Raw genomic sequence first — 20,006 nt, forward strand, 5'->3', positions numbered from 1 at the left:
TTCTGAGAACTGGAGCCTGCTCTGGTTTTCTGACTTGTCTAATTCACTGTCCAAATTACTCACTGTTCATGGAAAGTATCATGCTAAGTGAAATGAGTCAGAAAGAGAGAGACAGACATAGAAAGATTGCACTCATCTGTGGAATATAGAATAATAGACTATAAGACGAACACCCAAGAATAGTAGAAATAAGTACCAGGAGGTTGTCACCATGGCTTGGAGGCTGTTCTCTCATTCTGGGCAACTCAGAGAAGGGAACAGCAAGTAAAATGTGGTTGTTGGTCATGTGGGGGAAAGATGATGCGGGCCAAATATAGACTAGAGACTGAACGCAATGGCCACTCAACACCTTTATTGCAAACCACAACACCTAACCAGAGAGAGAGAACAAAAGGGAATTCCCTGCCATAGTGGCAGGGTGGGGTGGGGGGAGACGGGACTGGGAAGGGGGGGTGGGATGTTGGGTTTACTGGTGGTGGAGAATGGGCACTGGTGAAGGGATGGGTTATCAAACTTTGTAAGGGAGAAACATGAGCACAAAAATGTATAAATCTGTAACTGTACCCTCACGTTGACTCACTAATTAAAAATAAACTATTAATTAAAAAAAAATAAAAAATAAAATAAAAAACAGTAAAAAAAAAAAAAGATTTAAAAAAAAAAAAAACAAATTACTCACTGTTCAAATTACTTTGTGCAGAACAGTAAGTCTGTGGCCAGTCTGCCTTTGGTGGTCTGCCATGTTTTAATGGGACCACAAACAACTGAGATTAAAGCTTAATGGAGCTAAGGGAAATGATATGTAATGAGTATTAATAGGCACCAAGTGCAAAGCTCTATGGGGGATTGTTACTGGGATAAATGAAGTTTTAAAATCTCACCTTTTAAAATGGTGTGAGATTCTTTGTGGCTCACATAGGACAGCCTTCCAGTCTCAACATTTAATCTAACCCAGGAAAGCAGTCAGTGTGCCTGGAAGTTCTCCTCGGTACTTTCCCTGAGAGCTACAGTAAACCAAAATCACAGTTATTATGAAAATTTTAAGGGAAAACTTTAATAACTCTTGCACACTTAAAAAATGTAAATATTGTGTATTTATTTGAAACGCGTAAGTTTTCTATGACTTTGCTAGTTGTACTTGTAAGGATATGAGTCAGGTGGGCTGAGAAGTCATTAATATTGGAATTGGAGAGAGGATTGGACCACATCCAGAGATGCTCAGGGCTTACTCCTGGCTCTGAGCTCAGGAATCACTCCTGGCAGTTGCTAAAGGACCAGATGTAATGCTGGGGAGAGACCTGAAGTCAGACACATGCAAGGCAAGGGCTATTTTACCCTGGGGATTTGTACCATGTCAACTTGGTTTACATAGAACTATGTTTTCTAGTATCTTCATATGGTTTGCAGAGAGACCTGGCCAAAGAGAAATTTGTGCAAGGTTTGGAAAACAAGAGGAAAACAAGAGCCATTATTCTCCCAAGGTGCAGACAAGTTCCAGCTTATTTTCCTTTGTCCTGTGTGCATCCAAGTCTTCCCAACAGCCAGCACTACTGACTAATAGCCAGCACAGAAGCTTGGTTGCAGCTTTTCATAAATAACTGGGATAAACAGAGATACTGCAGCTTGTAAAGCTCTCCTGCGTGGTCAACTTTGGCAATTGTGTGCATCTGCTTTCCAGACAGATTCCCCTAAACATTCCAAATTGCCTAACATGCCAGATCTTTAGAGGAGCCGATTAGCACCTCGAACCTTTCTCTAATCCTCCAACTTGTTTCTTCAGGCCATTACTTCCCAAATTCTCCCACAATTGTACAACCCCTTCCTCGTCAGTACTCCTAATACACCCACTTCCCTGATTAAATCCTGACCAAATCCCTGGTGAACCATGTTTGGAAACTCAACCAGTCAAGAGGATTTTATCCAAGAATTAAGAGTTAACCTCACTCTTGAAGACAGGTATACATAGTTCAACTCAGTCTTGCTGATTCTTATGTGAAATAAAAATGAGCCACAAGGATCCCATGTAGATCCTTGTTGCAGTAACTTCAATTGAAAAACAGGTCTTACAAAAGGTCTAAGAAATTCATTTTAGCGACTGGGGAACTAGCTTAAAGGGCTGGAGGACAGATACATCATGTGCAGGGCCCTGAGCTCATCACTGGCAGTGCAGAACCTCCCATCCCTGGGAAGGCCCCCCTCACCCCAAAAAAATTAAATTTAAGTGTCCTGTTTGAATTTCAAAGGTAGTGTTAAGCAGTTCCAAAAATGTGGAGTGAGTTAAGCACATACTTGCATGTCTGAGGTACGAGGTTCCATTCCAATGCTTCAAAAGAGAAAGCTTTAATGAGTATCAGTCTTCTGAAAATTTTGATGCCCCAGCTTTGCCTGCTAGTTCACAATAGTAGGCAAAGGAGAAAGCAATTGGAATTTGCCTTGTTATTATGCACCGCTGAAAAGGTAGACTCCCATCATTTCTAGTCTCGAGCAACATAATAATCAAAATACTTTCCCCTACTGAAAGTATCAGACAAGAGATCACCCAGGCACTCAGACTCTATTATTCACATAGTTCACCCTCTACATACCCCCAGGGTCTCATACAGTCCAGCCAAGGCTGCCTCTTCCCATTAGCTCATGAATTTCTCCTTGAACTGCAAAAAATTCCAGCTGCCTCCTTGCCTCCTTGCTCTCTGTACATCTTACATTTCTCCAGAGATCACTGTAAGTCCCAAATCCCTCATCTGTTGTGATTTGGGACTATTCTGTCATGTGGTATTATGTGCAGAAAGAGAACTCACACAGAATCACATACATTACCGGAACGTCACACATACCAAGGAAGATGGCAATTTCAGGAAACCTAGTAAGACACCAGAGAGGTATCTGTCCTCTATATAGGGATAGACATGCTGTTCCATGGACAAGATAATGAGCTAGAATTAAGATGATGCAGTAAATAACAGGAAACCTGTGAGAAATCAGAAAACCTTACATGGCACTAACTATACACAAGGCATACACATTTGTAGGGCAGAAAGTACTAGTCACCCAATTTCCCCTAAATATCTATCTGTACACATGACAGCCAGAAATAAAGACTGCATTTCCCAGACATCTTTGTACATTTTTTAAAGCAAATTCTGGACTCTCAGATGTAAGAGGAATGATTGCATTGAAGTTTCCAGAAATTTTGTTAAAAGCAGCTGGATATAAACTCAGTGGTTTGATCCCTGATACCAAGAGAATGGGAGGGGGGAAAGCAAAAGGAGACAAATTGTATACTTTTCCTGATTTCTCCCCTTCCTCCTCCTGTCCCACTTCTAAGAATGTAGTAAAGTTGTAGAATTCTCTCTTGGGCTATACTGCCAGGAGCCACACCCTAGTTTGTGTGAAATCAGAAGCAGGAAGTAACTTGGTTTGATAAAGATGTTATCAATTGCCAGGACTGAGGCACAGACTTTCATGTGAGAGAAAAAAAAATGGCTTTTGTACTGTTCAAGCTATTTTTTTATATCGTTGTGGTTACATCAAGTCCTAACAAATATGTTACTATTTTCATTGTAATTGGATGCTTTCAAGATAAAAAATAATTCAATTGAAACATTATTGTATTAATGATACATTAATAATATGCACTTGTTAATCAGAAGAAACAACTGCTTATGCAGTTTTTCTGGAGATAATAAAGATAGCGTCTTTATTCTTAAAATTATGGGAACACTCTGTTCTAGAGTGGGCAGAATTTGTAAGTGTATAAAGGATAAATGTAAGAGGGACCGACAAGTCTCATTTACCTGGTTAATCTTTTTGTTATAATTTAACAAAAGAAAATAAAAGCTAATTGGTCAGGGCAGGATGGGAATAGCCCGTGACTCCACCAAAGCTCAGTGACATGTAATCTTCAACAAGACCACAGAGATTTGCCCCCAATTTTTCCAAGTCGTTTGCTTAGTTGAGTCTCAGCCAGGCTTCTCTGGGTCTAGAATGTGAGTAAGTCAAATCTTCAAAAAAACAGGGCAGTCTGATTCACATGGAAGTGCCTCACCATCCTTGCTGATGCCATGTCTGTACTTGAGTGCAATCCTGACAGAGCTCCTTGCTCGAGTGTTTTTGTAGAATTCTAACCCTTTTGATCTTGATTTCTGGCCCCAACCCCATGACCAATTATACCTCACTTCATGCATTTCAGTTCTTCCGGAGTTCATCTTGTCCCCCAGTGTCTGTCGGTTCTCTGCTAAGATGCAAATAAGCCTGTACATATCAGAGAGAAAGAAAAAAACTATCCACATGGACCAGAGAGACAGTACAGCAGATGAGGCAACTGTCTTGTACATGAGGGCTTAATCCTTGGCAACATGTATAGTCTTTTGAGCCCCACCAGGTGTTATCCATGAGCACTGCTGAGTGTGACCCCAAATAATCAGTCACAAAAAAAAAAAAAACACCTACCAGTCAACCCTCCCTTCTATTATATGAATTATATCTTGATCCCTGTCAAGTTGGAGGAAGAATACACACCTCTCATTGATTTTCACAAGAACCTTGTTACTTCAAGCATTTTAAATTTCTTTCTTTCTGGTATTCACTTTGAAGATTTTTTTGACATTTTGTAGATCATACGGAGAGGCCAAATCTAGCAGTGTATTAGACATTTCTCTTCTCGTTGACCTTGTCCCCAGTAGCATGTTTATTGAAGCAGCTTATAGGCTGGTGCCTAGTATGTTGACAGGCCCTCAGGAGGTGGCATGTAAAGGGTTTATGAATGTGGCCATCATGCCTGTCTTCCATATCAGAATGCCCAAAGCAATTAGGACTTTTCGTGACACTTGATGGAAACTCATGTCAGCGTGGTACTCCGGATCTTCATCTGACGTCAGGATTATCCTTGCCTACAAAGTGGAAAGGGAAGGGAAAGGCACTAGCCACCCTGCTTAACCCTGTCCAGCTCTGGTCCTGGACAGTGAGGCGAACCTGGCAGCGGTAGCTGGCATGGGGGGTGTTGGTTTGGTACTCAGGCTCACCATCTTGCCCCACCCCCATCCGGGCTGTGCTTTTCTTCACCTCTCCATAACTCACCATGAGCATACAAAGACATCGATGGAAACTCACTCTGGCTGATCTAAGCAGCATGGGAATTCATCAAAACTCTTGGGATTGGCACATTCTGTGTTTCCAGGAAAAGTAGAGAACCATGATGAGAGTTTAGGCATTTGGGACTGGATCCAAAGTCAAGCATGGAAGTGGATTCATGTCACTGCTATGTCCTTGGACTTTGTGGCATCTCTTCACACCTGGTTATTTTGTGCCCTGGCACCTGACCCCACCCACCCATCCACAACCAGCACTGTCCAGGAGGACTCACCAGGCTCTGGTTTCTCTGTTGCAGGACACACACAAAGCAGAGTCCTGCATTACCACTTCCCAAGGTCACTTCTCAAATCTTCTACATATTCAGTTTTACTTGTCACCTGTGGTGCCTTATCTATATCTGATGCCTGCATCTCTACTTTTGCCATCTGGGAATATCTTATTCCAGTGTTCTTTGTAGGAACATAAAAGTTAATGAGTATAAAGGAAGTAAGGCTTCTGTGAAGCTATAAACCACCAACATAAGAAAAAAAGGGGGGAGGGGGAACTGGGAGATTTAGGCTCATGCCTGGCATGCTCCTGACCCTGCTTCAGGCCCTGGTACCACATGGCCCTCCAAGTATCATGAAGATATAAATCTGGAGACCCCAACTACTGCCAGACTAGCCGTAGTGGTCCCATGCTCAGATCCTAGCATTCAACTGAATGGCCCATTTACCCAAGAATTGCTGAGGGTGGTCATGGGCTCCCTGAGTAGATGCCTTGGAACCCCTTTCCCCCCAACCAAAGAGAAAAAGGGAGTGTAAAAATCCTGTTTAATCTAAAAATATCAGAGGTGGTATGTCCAGACCTCATTTACAAAAGTTACATAAATCTGAAAAGGCATCCTTTTACCTCTAAATCTATCTCCGTGTTAGACTTTGCTATATCTTTCCCCATCTTCAGTGACTGGGGGTTTCACCGACGCATGTGGTGCTCACATGTTCAGCTGTGGTGTTGCCAAGGTTTTGATCATCAGGCAGTGGTACTCACACACTAAGCCAGGGACTTTGTTCAGTTCTTCCACACTCCTGGCCACAAGGTAGTCACAGTGCTCCTGCACATTCTGGAGCTTCTTGGGAGTTGCTGTCAACTGACGTAAGTACCCTCCAAGTGCTCTTTTGGTATTGGCACATATTTTAGTCATACCCTCTTGGGCAGGAAAGGTTGTACCCTTTGAATTGTGCTCACATATGCCGGTAGTGGCCCAGAGCTGCTGTGGCACTGAGGATCACAGAGGACAAAGTTGTCAGGACTGTGCTCAGCGCCTGTGCAACTCTGACAACTGAACCTGAAGCAAGGTCCACTTGCTGACTTCTCAGCCACTGACCTTTTTTCCTGGGCTGGAGGTTCTCTTGACTATTTTATGGCTCCCACTGAACTCCTTTTTACAGGCATTGTCCAGCTCTTTGGGACAGTGCTATACTTGGGATTTGTCTATTAGCCACCAACCTTCCTAAATCTGTGGATTTTTATCCCTGAGTTTTGGACCTTTGAGCCCTCTTTGAGACATCTTGGGCAAAGTAAAACAAGTCTCAGATCCCTTTCAAATGGATCCTGCTATTTTGGCAAACATGTGCAGGCAGATGACCCTGTAGGAGGCTGAGCACAGAGTCAGCATTCAGTGGAGAGGCAGATGCTGTTCAGGCTGGCTTCTCCACAGCGGGCATGCAAGCAACCTGCCCACTTCAAGCAACTGAGAGAGGGTCCACACTTGCCAAACTCCAGAGTTGGAAAGCTGATCAGGTGCTTCTGTTGTCTAATGAACTTAATGGACAATGATTAGATCTGAGTGGGATTCAGACTTGTGCAGTGTTGTAGTATGCTCTTGGGGAAGGATATTCTCACTGTTATGAATAGAGTTTTCTAAATTATAAACCCCTAGTGAAATATCAAATGAGGCCAATTGTGGTTACTGTTGTTGGCATATTGAATACGCCACGGGTAGCTTGCTGGGCTCTGCCGTGTGGGCGGGATACTCTCGATAGCTTGCCGGGCTCTCCGAGAGGGACAAAGGCTTTTAGGGCGGCCTCCAATCACCCTTAGAGTTGTTACCATGGTTCACACCAAATTTAGACCTATCAAATATGGTGCAGGAGTAATGGGTATAAAGTGTTTTATGGTGTGTCCGGAGAGCGGCCTGGAGTGTGGCAGTGGCTGGGTAATGGATGTAGTGGGGGTCGGTCGGCCAGTGAGGTATTTATCTGGCTTGTGTAGGGTGGGGCTTCTGGATTTGACCCCTCCATCAGATGCTGGAGTTTGGAGGAAGCAGACAGAGGATCTAGTTTCCAGGTCTCGTTGAACCTAGAGTTCAAGGTCCCAAAGTTCTGCTTATCTGGTTTTGCGGGGCTTCACTTGTGCATGAGGTTTGACAAAACGATGTTCATGAAAAATGAACTGGCCCCTGAAACTCCATTTGCTCTCAATGGAACAAACATCTCCAAATGCAGCAGCTATGTGTACCTGGGTCGAGAAATCAACATGAGGAACAACTTGGTGCCAGAACTGCACAGGAGGAAGAGAGCAGCGTGGAATGCCTTCTTCAAGAACGTCGAAGAAGTGGTTAAGAGAACGAAGAACCTCCGACTCCGGGCACATCTTTTCGATTCCACCATTCTTCCTGCACTAACATATGCCTCAGAGACCTGAGCCCTATGCAAGCAGGATGAGAACGCTATTAGGGTATCCCAAAGAGGAATCGAAAGAGCTATGCTAGGAGTATCATATCTCACTCAAGTGAGAGAAGGAATCCGGAGTTCTGACCTCCGTCGACAGTCAAGAATCAGTGACGCTGTCTAATTTGCCAAGGCATCAAAAATCAGATGGGCCGGTCACGTAATGGGATTCAGAGACGACCGCTGGACTAGAGCTGTTACCGACTGGATTCCACGGGACGTCAGAAGACCTCGTGGCTGCCCACCAACTAGATGGTCAGATTTCTTCATCAAATCCCTGAATGAACAATTTGAGGCTCTTGGTGTGCCTGGAGCAAGGAGATATCATTGGGCTGCACTAGCATGCGACAGGGACAAATGGAGACGTTACTGGTGCCCGCGCGAGCAAAATCGAAGATCAACGGGATGACAAGTGAAATATATTTGAAGTTGCCAATAAACAAGTCAAAATCTTAATTTTCATTCTAAAAACTGAATTCTATGATAAAATAATGGCAATCATTTGTTCTTCACAGATATTTGGGGGAGCACCTATACCCAGTGGTGCTCAGAGACTATACCCAGTGGTGCTCTGCTCTGGGTTTGAGGGTTGCTCCCAGTAGTGCTTGAGGATACCTCATGTGGAATCAGAAATCAGGTATCCCACATGCAAAACTCAGCCAGTGGAGCTATCCGTCAAGAACCCCAGATTTTCATATGCCAGACCAATGATGTGCTTATACTATCAGAACAGAAGGGGAGGTGGGAAGCCAGCCCATCTTGCCTCCTTGGATCTTAGTTCATCTGTATGTGGTGTGGGTTTGGTGTTCTCCCTTCTGAACCTTGAAAGTTAAGTGAAAATAAAGTTTGGATTGATCAGAATAATGGGGACAACAAGCCTGTTTCTGCTAAAGGAAAGATTAGGCCTATTTTTGATAAATTATACACACCGGCTAGTTTCTTTGTGGATATGAGTACAAATTAATGGGATTAGAAAATGCACCTGGGGCTGGAGTGATAGCACAGTGGTTAGGGCATTTGCCTTGCACTCGGCCGACCCAGGTTCGATTCCCAGCATCCCTTATGGTGCCCCAAGCACCGCCAGGAGTAATTCCTGAGTGCATGAGCCAGTAGTAACCCCTGTGCATGACCGGGTGTGACCCCCCCCAAAAAAAAAAAACAAAATCCACCTGTTTTCTGTAGAGTTAATAATCACGAATAAATCAGAGGTAAATTTTATGGTACTTCAGCTAGTTTTTAGAGCAACCTGTGCAAATTAGATAACAATAGCAACCCTCCTGGGGTCATTGAAACTTTGGGTATCATAGATTTATGTTGGGTAGAAGAAAGTAAAGCCCAGGTACACAATTGGCTGTGGAGGGCCTGGTTGTCCTTTATTGCTCACAGTCGTGTGCTCTAGTTAATAACATGTCCTGAATTTCTAGTCAGTTTCTTGATGGCACTTTTGAGTCCTATTCATAAAAGCAGAGTTTGGAGATAGAAAGACAAAGGATAATCATGGTTTCAGTAGCCAAGATCTGCAAAGAATCCAAATACTCAGTGACAAATGAGTAAATAAAGTGATGTATAAACACATAGAATATTACTCAGCTGTGCCAATAATAAAGTCTTTTTCCATTTTATTTAAACATCCTGGTTTACAGTTGTTTATGATTTGTTGTGTATACCAACACAAATACCACAACCACTGTCACCTTCCCTCCACTGTTGTCTTTATTTTCCCAACCACCCCTCAAGCCTCCCTTCGCAGTAAGACCACAGTAATTTATTTTATATTGCTTGTTACCATTAAATGGCTACTGGAATGATCAAAAAATATTTCTGTAGAAGAAAATTTGTGAAAGTTGTTGCATCTCACCATGGGGACATTAAGTCCTTGTTTGGGGGTTTGCTAAAGGGTTATTGCAAGTTAAGCCCTCTGTGCTAGTGTTTTTGTTAGTTGAGTTGTACATTACATTTCCACACAATCTGGTGTGCTACTACTGGAATGTTTATATTATAGAATTTGGAGATGTCACTCCAGAAAATCCAGAATATTTAACTGGGCAGTCTGGTCAGAGGTGTGGTTGTGGCTTTGGGGTGTGAGTATGACTTCACAAACTTTAGGAGGGTGGGAGCTTGCCCACCCCGTCCTGAGATCAACCCAAAGTTCTCAGCCAGGAACAGGTATCCAAGAAATTTTTGCAGCCAGTTGATCTCTTTCAAGATTTACTTATAAGTCTCTGGAACAAGGCCAGTTGATAAGTTTACATGGCGGCAGCTGTGGGGTATAGGTGTGGCTGCTGGGGACTTGTGAAAAAAGTTTTGTCTTTTGCTACAAAGTGGATGAAAATGGAAAGGGTTACACAGGAAAAATAAGCCAGAAGGAGAAAGACACAGATCAGATGATCCCTTTCATAGGTAGTGTATGAAGAGACAAAGAAAACAGATAGCGTCTAATGAAAACAAACCTTTAGACACTGACAAAAGAACTAAGGTTACCTAAGGCTGAGGGAAGCAAAAGGGAAGCTTCCTAAGACCTGTAGTGGAAGGTTATTGATACTTTAGTTATGGCAATAGTGTGATGACGTTGTGCTCTAAAACATAAACGTGTATACTCTTGTAAAACATTGAGTAAGCAATTGAAAGGAAAAGCATATTTAGTCAAGATTCTTGAGTCATTTAGCCAGGAAGAGAGTTCTTGAAGCTCAAAGCAATTGTTTCAGAAAAAGCAGTTGTTTGGGAATAAAAATGATGTTATTTGTAACTTTTCCTCTATAAAAAACCAAGATTTTAAAAATGGAAATATTTATTAGTGATTGTTAGACAGGCCTCGTTTGCTTATGATGTACAAAAGTCAACATTTTAGACTGATGGATGAGTTTCAACAGTGGCCAGAAAGGAATCCCCAATGTCTACACAACTACATCACAGTGAGCACTTGGTTGGCTCCTTTAGGCAGCATTTTTGAATGCTTTCTCTTTCATTCAGATAAACATCAAGTCATAAATTGCATGTTTGATCGAAGCAAAACAACCAAGCAGTTGCCAGTTCAGTAAAGATAAATTCTGGTGGTCTAGGAGCAAATTCACTGGGTTTGTTACATCTGTAACAGTTGTTTTCCTGTTACATCTGTAAAACAACCAGAACTGAACTCTGCCTGCAAGTGAAATGAAAATCAGTGTTTCAGAACAAAAATAGAATAATGCATGAACTCTACCCACTCTTGATCACATCTGAGTAGAGACAGAGGCTCTGGGTTTTTATTTTTGTTTGTCATTCTTGTCTTACATATAAATGAACTTGCTAACTGAGGTGTAATCACAGTGTCCCAAATGAATCCATTTTCCTAGACAGTTTCAAATCATCTCATAACCACACTCAGTTTAAGTATGCTTTCCTTGAAACCCATAAAAGGAATTTTACATTCCCCTCCCACACAAAATGTGATCATTATCCATGTCTTCAAATGAATAGAAGACTGCCCAGATATTTGTTTTTCTGAATCTTCCAAATTGAAGAACCCCAGCAATCTTTTTTTAGACAAAACAAATGCATGTCTCCAAATTTCATAAGAAAGAACTACAAAGTTAGCACATATTCACAACCAAAAATATCTCCAAAATATTTGGAAATACAAGATATCTACAAATATTTGGGAGTGCTATTTCTCAGTTTTGTTTTCCATAGCAGCTGTGATTAACAGGTGCACATGTGGCATTTGCCTTATATTGTGTGATCGAAGTGAAAACCTTTTGTGTGGTGCCAAACAAATCAGCTCTAAAGAATGTTACCTGGGATTTAATTTTGTTATCTCCTGGAGTGCTTTAAGGGAAGAGGTCAAAGGTCATTTGTTAAATATCATTAATCATTGTTTCTACCAGATTGAAAAAGAGCTTTACAGAAGGAGCAATGACTATATAAAGCATCTGAATCACCCCACTGGGGACATTTTAATCAGTAACAAGACTCAGCCATGAGTCAACATGATCTTGGTAATAAAAATATAGAAATAATTAAGCATTTTTTAACCTACTATGTTCTAATGTGAAGATACTGAAAGGATTTGCATATACAACACAACCAACAAAATGCCTGTCTTAGAATAGATCTATTCTAATAAAATAGTAATTATCAATAACTGTTGAGAATCTGTTATGTCCTGATCAAGCGTTAAGATGTTACATGTACCATGTCCTTAAACTCACAACTGTGTGACCCACATGTTGTTGTTATCTGCATTGTTGCTGTGGTAGCTTTAGTGCTTGGGAGTCAGGACTAGGATTCTGCAACCCTTGGGCCTATCATTGTTGGGGAGCAAGTCCACTCAAACATGAAAGGCATCTGCTGTATCACTTGCACCATGTTCACAACTCTGATACTTCCATGTTGCTTTTGGAAAAAGGGAGACTTTGAGAAGAGTTTGCCAAATACCCCACTCTCAAGAACTGTGTAAGAGCTAAGATATTTGCAGACTGTTTAGTTAGCCTTCTGTCATTTCGTGTATGCCAACAGAAAGTATGATATTCCTGGTTCAAAGACAAAAAGACTTTATTTCCCTGACATAGCAGACAGCCTAGCTTGTGTGTACCACAATTTCCTAGGTGGAATGACCAATAATCCCAGTTTGCCCAGTTGTTTTGTTTTAGCATTGAAAGTCCCGGACAAACGAGGAAGTTAGCCAGACCGATTCCCTGGCCTTTCAAGTCCTGCAAAGTCCACAGAAAGTGACAGGCATATAGTGGGCCCTGCTCATAGCTCATGAACCCCATACCCACCTTACACTGGAGCTGTTAATTAACTTGCCCAATTTTTTTTAAAGCCCGAAAAGGACTTTTTAAAAAATTATGGTGGATATCACAGAAATCTGCCCAGCAATCTAGGAGGAGTTACTACATCTTCTTTTTAGATTTTTTATTTGATAATGTGGCTTATAATTGTTTACCTGTTGTTATTTTATCCTTGCAATGCGACTTCACTGCTCCACTGCCAGAGTGTCATCTACCACAACTGTCCCTAGATCTCCTTTCTGTCTTTCACTTTCTTATCACAAATTATTCTTTTTGTACTGTTCCAGAACTTATCTATATTGGGACTCTAATACCTTGCTTTGTTTCTTTCTACTCTACATAATTATCAAGATCACTCAGTGATTGTCTTTTTCCCTTAAGACTCACTTCACATAGTATGATACTCTCCAATTCCATTCAGGTTGCAGAAAACTGCATGATTTCATCTTTTCTCATAGATAAGTAATGTTTCATTGTGTATCTGTTCCACAACTTCATTATCCATTCAACTATTGTTGTGTAACTGGGTAGTTTCCAGACAGACATCATATCTTCTATGACTGTTCTTCATGCTAGCATCCTTGGAAAGATTATCTATTCAGATACAAAAATCTGGGTCAAGTAGCACAGAGATTTGAAAGGCAGAGAATGATCTCTCAACTCCTGCAGCCTGGAAGTAGGGAAGATGGTGTTTAAATCCAGATCTTCAGATGTCAAACCCATGTGCATCCTGCCTCCAAGTTATTAGGCTCAGATTTGTAGAGTTAAGATCAAAGGAAGATATGCTTTCCTTTAAGTTGAAGCTTTGAACTCTCAGTCATATTTTCAAAAGTTTCAAAGTTTTTTTTTTTATCTTCAGTGAACATATGGAATAGAAATTTTGAGGTTGGCAGTAATGATTCTATAATCCAAAATAGTTAAATGAGTCCATTGGTGAAACTAATTGACTTCAATGATCTCTTCCTGTCTGGAAAAACCTATGATTCTCCTTCCACATTACTGCTACTTACTATTTTTTCTCATTGTGATGAATGCCTTACAAAAAATTATATTCCTCTGCCTGATTTTGAATCTAGACAGAATTTCCACCACAAAGCTAGAGTGTATATTTTGATAACAGAGTAATTAAACATGCAAGCTTCTTTTATGAAAAAAAAAAAACGCAACAAAGGTTGAAATGTAGCAATTAATGTTCCTACAGATTTTCATTATTTTGTACAGCCACAAATTGATATGATTTTTTTTGGACAACAGAGTTTAAAGTATATATCTTTTTCTCTAATATTCAGATCAAATTTTTTTTCCTTTTGTTTAACACAAGCAAAAGCAAGGGAGAATATTACTGCTTGTTTTTAAAGGTTATTTTGATTTCCTTTCTGGGTAGAGCTAATTCTTCTCTGTACTGCTTTCTGAGGATCAAAGGAAGATGAAAAGAAGAAACAAGTAAGGAAGCAGAGAACAAAAGACCCATGATAAGAAGGTTTCTGTGTAGTCTGAGTGACAGTTTTCCATGAGGATATTATGGGCAAATAGGTGTACCAAAGTTAAGTATGAAAAAATCAGTAGAAAAGTCCATCTGTTGAGAAGGATGATGGTGATCCAGTTGCCCTCTTAATCACACCACAGAAACCACAGCACGGCCTTGTAGGAACAGCAAGGATGCCCATTCTCAGATCTCTTGGCTGTTCAGACAGAGCAAAGATTTAGCACTCAGGATTCAAGACTATTTTATAATAAGTAAAATTCAATTTTCTGCTGGAAGGGTCATCCAGTTAATATATGAAGCAGACAGAGTGACACCATAGAGAATAATAAATGCCTTTGGTAGTTTGGGGAGCCTTTGTCCCACCTGAACATGACATATACTATTTTTTAACCAAACTGTTCAAACAGACTCTGAGCTTCCCAGGGCATTTTTTTTTGTTTGTTTTTTGGGTCACACCCAGCGATGCTCAGGGGTTACTCCTGGCTTTGCACTCAGGAATTACTCCTGGCGGTGCTTGGGGGACCATATGGGATGCTGGGGATCGAACCCGGGTCGGCCGAGTGCAAGGCAAATGCCCTACCCACTGTGCTATCGCTCCCGCCCCTTCCCAGGGCAATTTACGGACTAAAAAGTAAGTCCACTTACCAGATTCTCTTAGACACAGAGACTTTTAGCATCAGAAAAAAAAATCCCATCCTCAGCTTTGATTCTATACTTATGAGGAAGAAAAAGTAGAAGCAGGGCTTATTGAATGCACTCCAGCTCACAAAATCTCTCAGTGTGTGGAGTCCATGATATAGGGAACAGTGGAAGAGGTACAGATGTTTTTCCCTCCCAAATGAATCATGGTCCACCATGCCCGGTAAAGAGTGAAACATATTTGGATTGTCCAGTAAAGGTGTTTGGGTTTAGTTTTAAAAATTATATTCACCAACACAGAGCATGGGTATGTTTTTGGCTTGGGAAGCACAGGACATGTGCGTGATTGACATTCCCGATCCTAGTCGTATAGGTTCTAGCAAAAGATGCTGCTGCTTTTCTGAAGCTTCTCCTAATGACTTGAAAACACGAGAGGCTGAAGTTTAAGTAGGACTCAATTATCTTTGTAACTTTGTTCTTGAAACCAGTTCTCCATGCCCCCTTTCCTGATTCTGAGACTCCACCACCCAAATTCCATTTTAAACAAAGTAGTCTTTTTATTTGTTTTCCTTTTTTGCACATTTAAAAAAAATTTCCACTTTCTCATCCATTGCTGGCTACTATAGCTATTTTCTGATCTTTACTGGAATTCAGAAGATTAAGCTTCTTTCCTGTCTTCTTCTTTTATCTATGTATTTTGGTTTCTATTTTCATAAAATACACAGTACTGCAGAAGAGAATCCTTAAAATAACCACTTATCACAACTTCTTGTCATTTTTGTCTTCCAAGTATGTACTAGTCTTCCATCATAAGGTCATTGGTGACTTGCATAGGTAACACCCCCCCCAACTTTCATGCAATAGATTTCTAGGTGTTGGAGCCACCAAGTTTCCTGCTTGATGTTATACAGCCCAAGATCAAAACCCTTCTCACCACTGTCTTTCCCAACATTCTCAGTATCAATAACATGCATTTATTTTGTGCCAGCCGCATGCCATGTGACCTGAATAACAAGTTTCCACTCCCCTAAGCCCCACCCTGCCAAGTGCATGCAGAGAAAAAGAATGCCTCTGTAGCAAGTTAGCCTGTTAACATGGATCCAGAACTGAAGAGACTAAGAATTCACTCAGGGTTTTGTCCTGTCTGTTCTGTATCTCAAAATCCATGACTTTCTATTTCCCGTACTGATATATGCAGACATGGTATTTCAAAGAGCATATAACTCCGCATTTCAAAGTGAATAAAGTAAGGGACTGATTTTTTTTTTAAATTAAAATATCCTCTTAGGAGGGCTCATATTTATAGGAAAGAACTCATTTTTATCATTATCTATCTTGAAAAGGTTTCTTCCTTAGAAATTAGATTCAGCAACAGTTGAAATCCAATTCAATAAGGCCTGTCAGTGTCTTCAGATTTTCATTAAGTTTTCCATTTCTAAAGCACATCCATCACCACATCCACCCACAGCGCCCTGCCTAAGAGAACAGGACATGTGCTGCTCTCCACACCAGCCCCCCCACACACAGACACACACACACACACACACACACACACACACACACGCACATACACACACACCTTTCACTCAAAGATGAATTATTGCCATTTCTTTCATACCCACAGGAAAGGAAAAACCCAAACTAGGAGCGTGTGTGGAAACTTTTCAAAGAAAAGATTTTGCTTGTGACTTTATATATTTATTATTTCCATATTTCACAACAGGATTATAATAAATTCTGTTTTAGAGCCTCCAGCCCCGCAAGCTACTGAGGGTATCCTGCCTGCAGGGCAGAGCCTGGAAAGTTACCTGTGATGTGCTAAATATGCCAACAACAGTAGCAAAAATGGGTCTCATTTCCCAAACCCTGAAGAAGTCTCCAGCTGAGTTGGAAAGAACTAGAGGCTCTTACTAAGCAGACGGCATGCAAGTCAATTGGCGGGAAGGCGCCCCGCAAGCAGCTGACCACCAAGGCGGCCCGTAAGAGCACCGCTACTGGCCCGACACTGTGGCCGGACACTGTGGTGCTGCAGGAAGTCCACTGCTACCAGAAGTCCACCGGCTGCTTATCCACAAGCTGCCGTTCCAGCGGCTGGTGTGCGAGATCGCGTAGGACTTCAAAACCGACCTGTGTTCCCAGAACTCGGCCCGTCAAGGCGCTGCAGCAGGCGTGCAAGGCCTACCCGGTGGGGCTCTTTGAGGATACCAACTTTCGCACCATCCACACCAAGCGCGTCACCATTATGCCCAAGGACACGTAGCCGGTGTGCCGCATCCACGGAGAGAGGGCATAAAGTTTAGGATGCTGAGATCTCAGGGCTGGGACAGATGGAGATGCTACTGGCGCCCGCTCAAGTAAATCAATGATTAAGGGGATGACAATGGTACAGTTTTAGAGAGTTATTTAAGGGGTTAAAATAGAGTTTAATGTTAAAACCATTCATAAAATAACGGCTATTGTATTTCTGTTTCTCTATATGAACTGTTGAGAACTATCTCTAGCCTAAGATGACTACAGTGTTAGACCTCACCTTACTCAGTGTGTCAGCACTGGAAACGCCAAGGCCATGTAGGGTGGCTTTGAGTTGACATTCAAGTTCCATTGTGGAACCACTGGGATATATTTCTATCGTCTTTGGAGATAGTTTTTGAAGAAATAAAGTTTTGGGGAGGGTTGTTTTGGTTTGGTCATAGGGCCACAGCTGGGTCTATTATTTAGGGGTGGCTCCTGATGCTGCTTAGGGATAATATAGGTTGCTGGGGATCGAACCCAGGTGTTGGCCACCTGCAAGTCAAGTGCTATACCTGCTGTACTATCTCTCCAGCCCCTGTGAAATACAATTTTTTTTTCTTAAAGAAATATTTTATTGAACCACCGTGAAAACAAAAAAAAATACAAAGCTTTCAGGTTTAAGTCACAGTCAAATACTGATTAAACCACCATCCCTTCACCAGTGCACCCGTTCCACCACCAAGAACCCCAATACACCCCCCTCCCGCCCCACCCCCCATCTAAGTAGCTAATGATATTCCCATTATTCCCTATATATTGAGTACATTTCATATTTCCATACAGAACTCACTATTATTGATTGGAAATCTTCCCCAACAATCAGGCCTGCTGAATAGGCATCATCTAATAATTTCTCTTCATTGGTAAGAGTGAAGACTTTGAGTCCGCGCGGCCGCAATAGCTTTGGGTTTCTATTATTTTAGCTCAGATCACAGTCAAAATGGATGGCTGCAAGAATCCGCTCTGGTGCCAAAATGGGTTAGGAGACCTCAGGATCACAGTCAATAGGCGCGGAGGCTCTGCTTCTCGTGCCGCGGCTCTCGGTTCATCTCTGGGCGGAAGGCGCGCCGGGAACGCCCCCCCTCCCAGGACCACCTACAGGCTACGTCACTAAAGAGAGTCCTACCTCCTGCTGGAGGGGTCTTAGAGGGTGGCTCTCACCGCGTGGCTGCTGCCGCTGCCGCCATTTTCGCTCAGAAAAATGGGGTGGAGAGGGAAAAAAAATCCCCCCCCCCGGGCTGCACGAGGTTGTAGCTCAGTTCACAGTCAAAATGCATGGCTCAAGCATCCGCTCTGGTGCCAAAATGGGTTAGGAGACCTCAGGATCACAGTCAATAGGCGCGGAGGCTCTGCTTCTCGTGCCTCGGCTCTCGGTTTATCTCTGGGCGGAAGGCGCGCCGGGAACGCCCCCCTGAAATACAATTTTTAAAGTATCACAAATCAAAGATTCTTGATTTTCTTTAACAAGTACCCCTTTCCCACCTAAGCAGAGGCCCTGGCAGCCACTTGCTCCCACAAAATTGCCGCCGTCCCCCTGGCCAGACGTGATCCTCTCAGGATAGACCTCACTGAGATATTAACTTGTGGAAAATTCAATTATGTGGTTTTTGTGACTGAAATCTCCAGACTTCTCGGAGTTGGATGGGTTATCTCCCTCTCTGCACTTGCCCATACTCTTGGAAGCACCTGTAATCACCCCCACGTACCAACTCCAGTGCTGCATGTAAACTCTTCTACCAGCCTTGCTTCAGAGACCCACAAATAAATCTTGAAAGAGATCAAAAGCTGCAGCTAATCTCAGACCCATGCAAAGCTGAACAGACCAGGGTAAATCAAAGGAGGGCAGGTCAACCTGGTGCCCTCCCAAGCAGAACCTCCCTCCCCTATACCTGCCCGCATTTGTTTGCTTCCACAATCCAAAATCACCACAATGCTCCCACCCAGACTCCACTGTCTCAGGACAGACTTCACCAAGACATAATCTGCTGAAAATTCAGGTTATGTAGGTTTTGTGACTGAAATCTCCAGGCTTTCTCATGATTGGGGTGGGCTACTGTCCTCCACCACCCTATACTTCCAGAAGTCTCAGTAGTCACATCCAGCTCCTAAAGCTGCCACCCAGTTAAAAAGCTACTCCAGCCTTACCTTCCTGATAAAAATACTGAACACTCTGAACAAACATGATGACCACTTAGTACCTGTATTGCAAACCATAATGCACAAAATGAAGAGGATAGAGAAAGTAGAAAAGTGCCTGCCATAGAGGCAGGCTTAGGGAAGTTTGGAGGATGGTGGGAGAAAAAAAGGGTACATTGTTGATGGGAAATGTACACTGGGGGAGGAATGGGTGTTGGACCATTGTATGACTGAGACCCAATAATGAACAAGTTTGTAATGGTCTGTCTCATGAATAGTCACAAAAAATTTTTTTTTAAAGTAATGTGGCTTTCATGCCAACTTTACTCAGCTTAATCAGTGGTTAAATAAATAGCAATACTCCTACATAAAAAATAATTAATTAAACAAGTACCCCTTGAAGAGGGAAGATTAGTTCAAATCTCGGAGACTAGGAAGCATCATTTATTAATCCTACAAAATGCAGTGAGTAGTGGGGGTTGATTGTAGAAGATCTCATAGATTGGTGGGATTGTAGCAGTTTAGAGGGTTGAACAAAGGAAAAGAGAAGAAGCAGGTGAAAGCACCGAGGCAGGGAAGACAGAGTGTGCAACAGTCACTTAGAAACTGAAAGTTAGTGTGATCCCAGAGACACCTCAGCTACTGAGGCCTCCCAGACAGGCATGTGCAAGTTCTCTTATCTTCACCAACACGCAGCTGGTAGAAGAACATCAGGGGCTGGAGAGATAGTACAGCGGATAAGGTGCTTTCAGGAAGCTGACCCAGGTTCAGACCTAGCACTGAGTATGGTCCCCAGAAAGCCTCCAGAAGTAAGCCCCAAGCACCGTCAGGTGTGGCCAAAAAAGAAAATAGAGAGCTTATTATAATAATTAATTAAAGTGA

At 42.2% G+C, this 20,006-nt stretch overlaps 1 protein-coding gene and 1 pseudogene across 1 annotated transcript in view; both read left to right on the plus strand.

The window, feature by feature from the left end:
• The window catches only part of DAPL1 (death associated protein like 1), a 95,731-nt gene that overhangs the window by 36,877 nt on the left and 38,848 nt on the right, over nucleotides 1–20,006 (plus strand). The gene's annotated exons all lie outside the window — the stretch shown is intronic.
• On the plus strand, nucleotides 1,886–16,956 carry LOC101536930 (histone H3.1-like; annotated as a pseudogene).

This window comes from Sorex araneus, chromosome X (assembly GCF_027595985.1).
Source record: "Sorex araneus isolate mSorAra2 chromosome X, mSorAra2.pri, whole genome shotgun sequence".
Classification (NCBI taxonomy): Eukaryota; Metazoa; Chordata; class Mammalia; order Eulipotyphla; family Soricidae; genus Sorex; species Sorex araneus.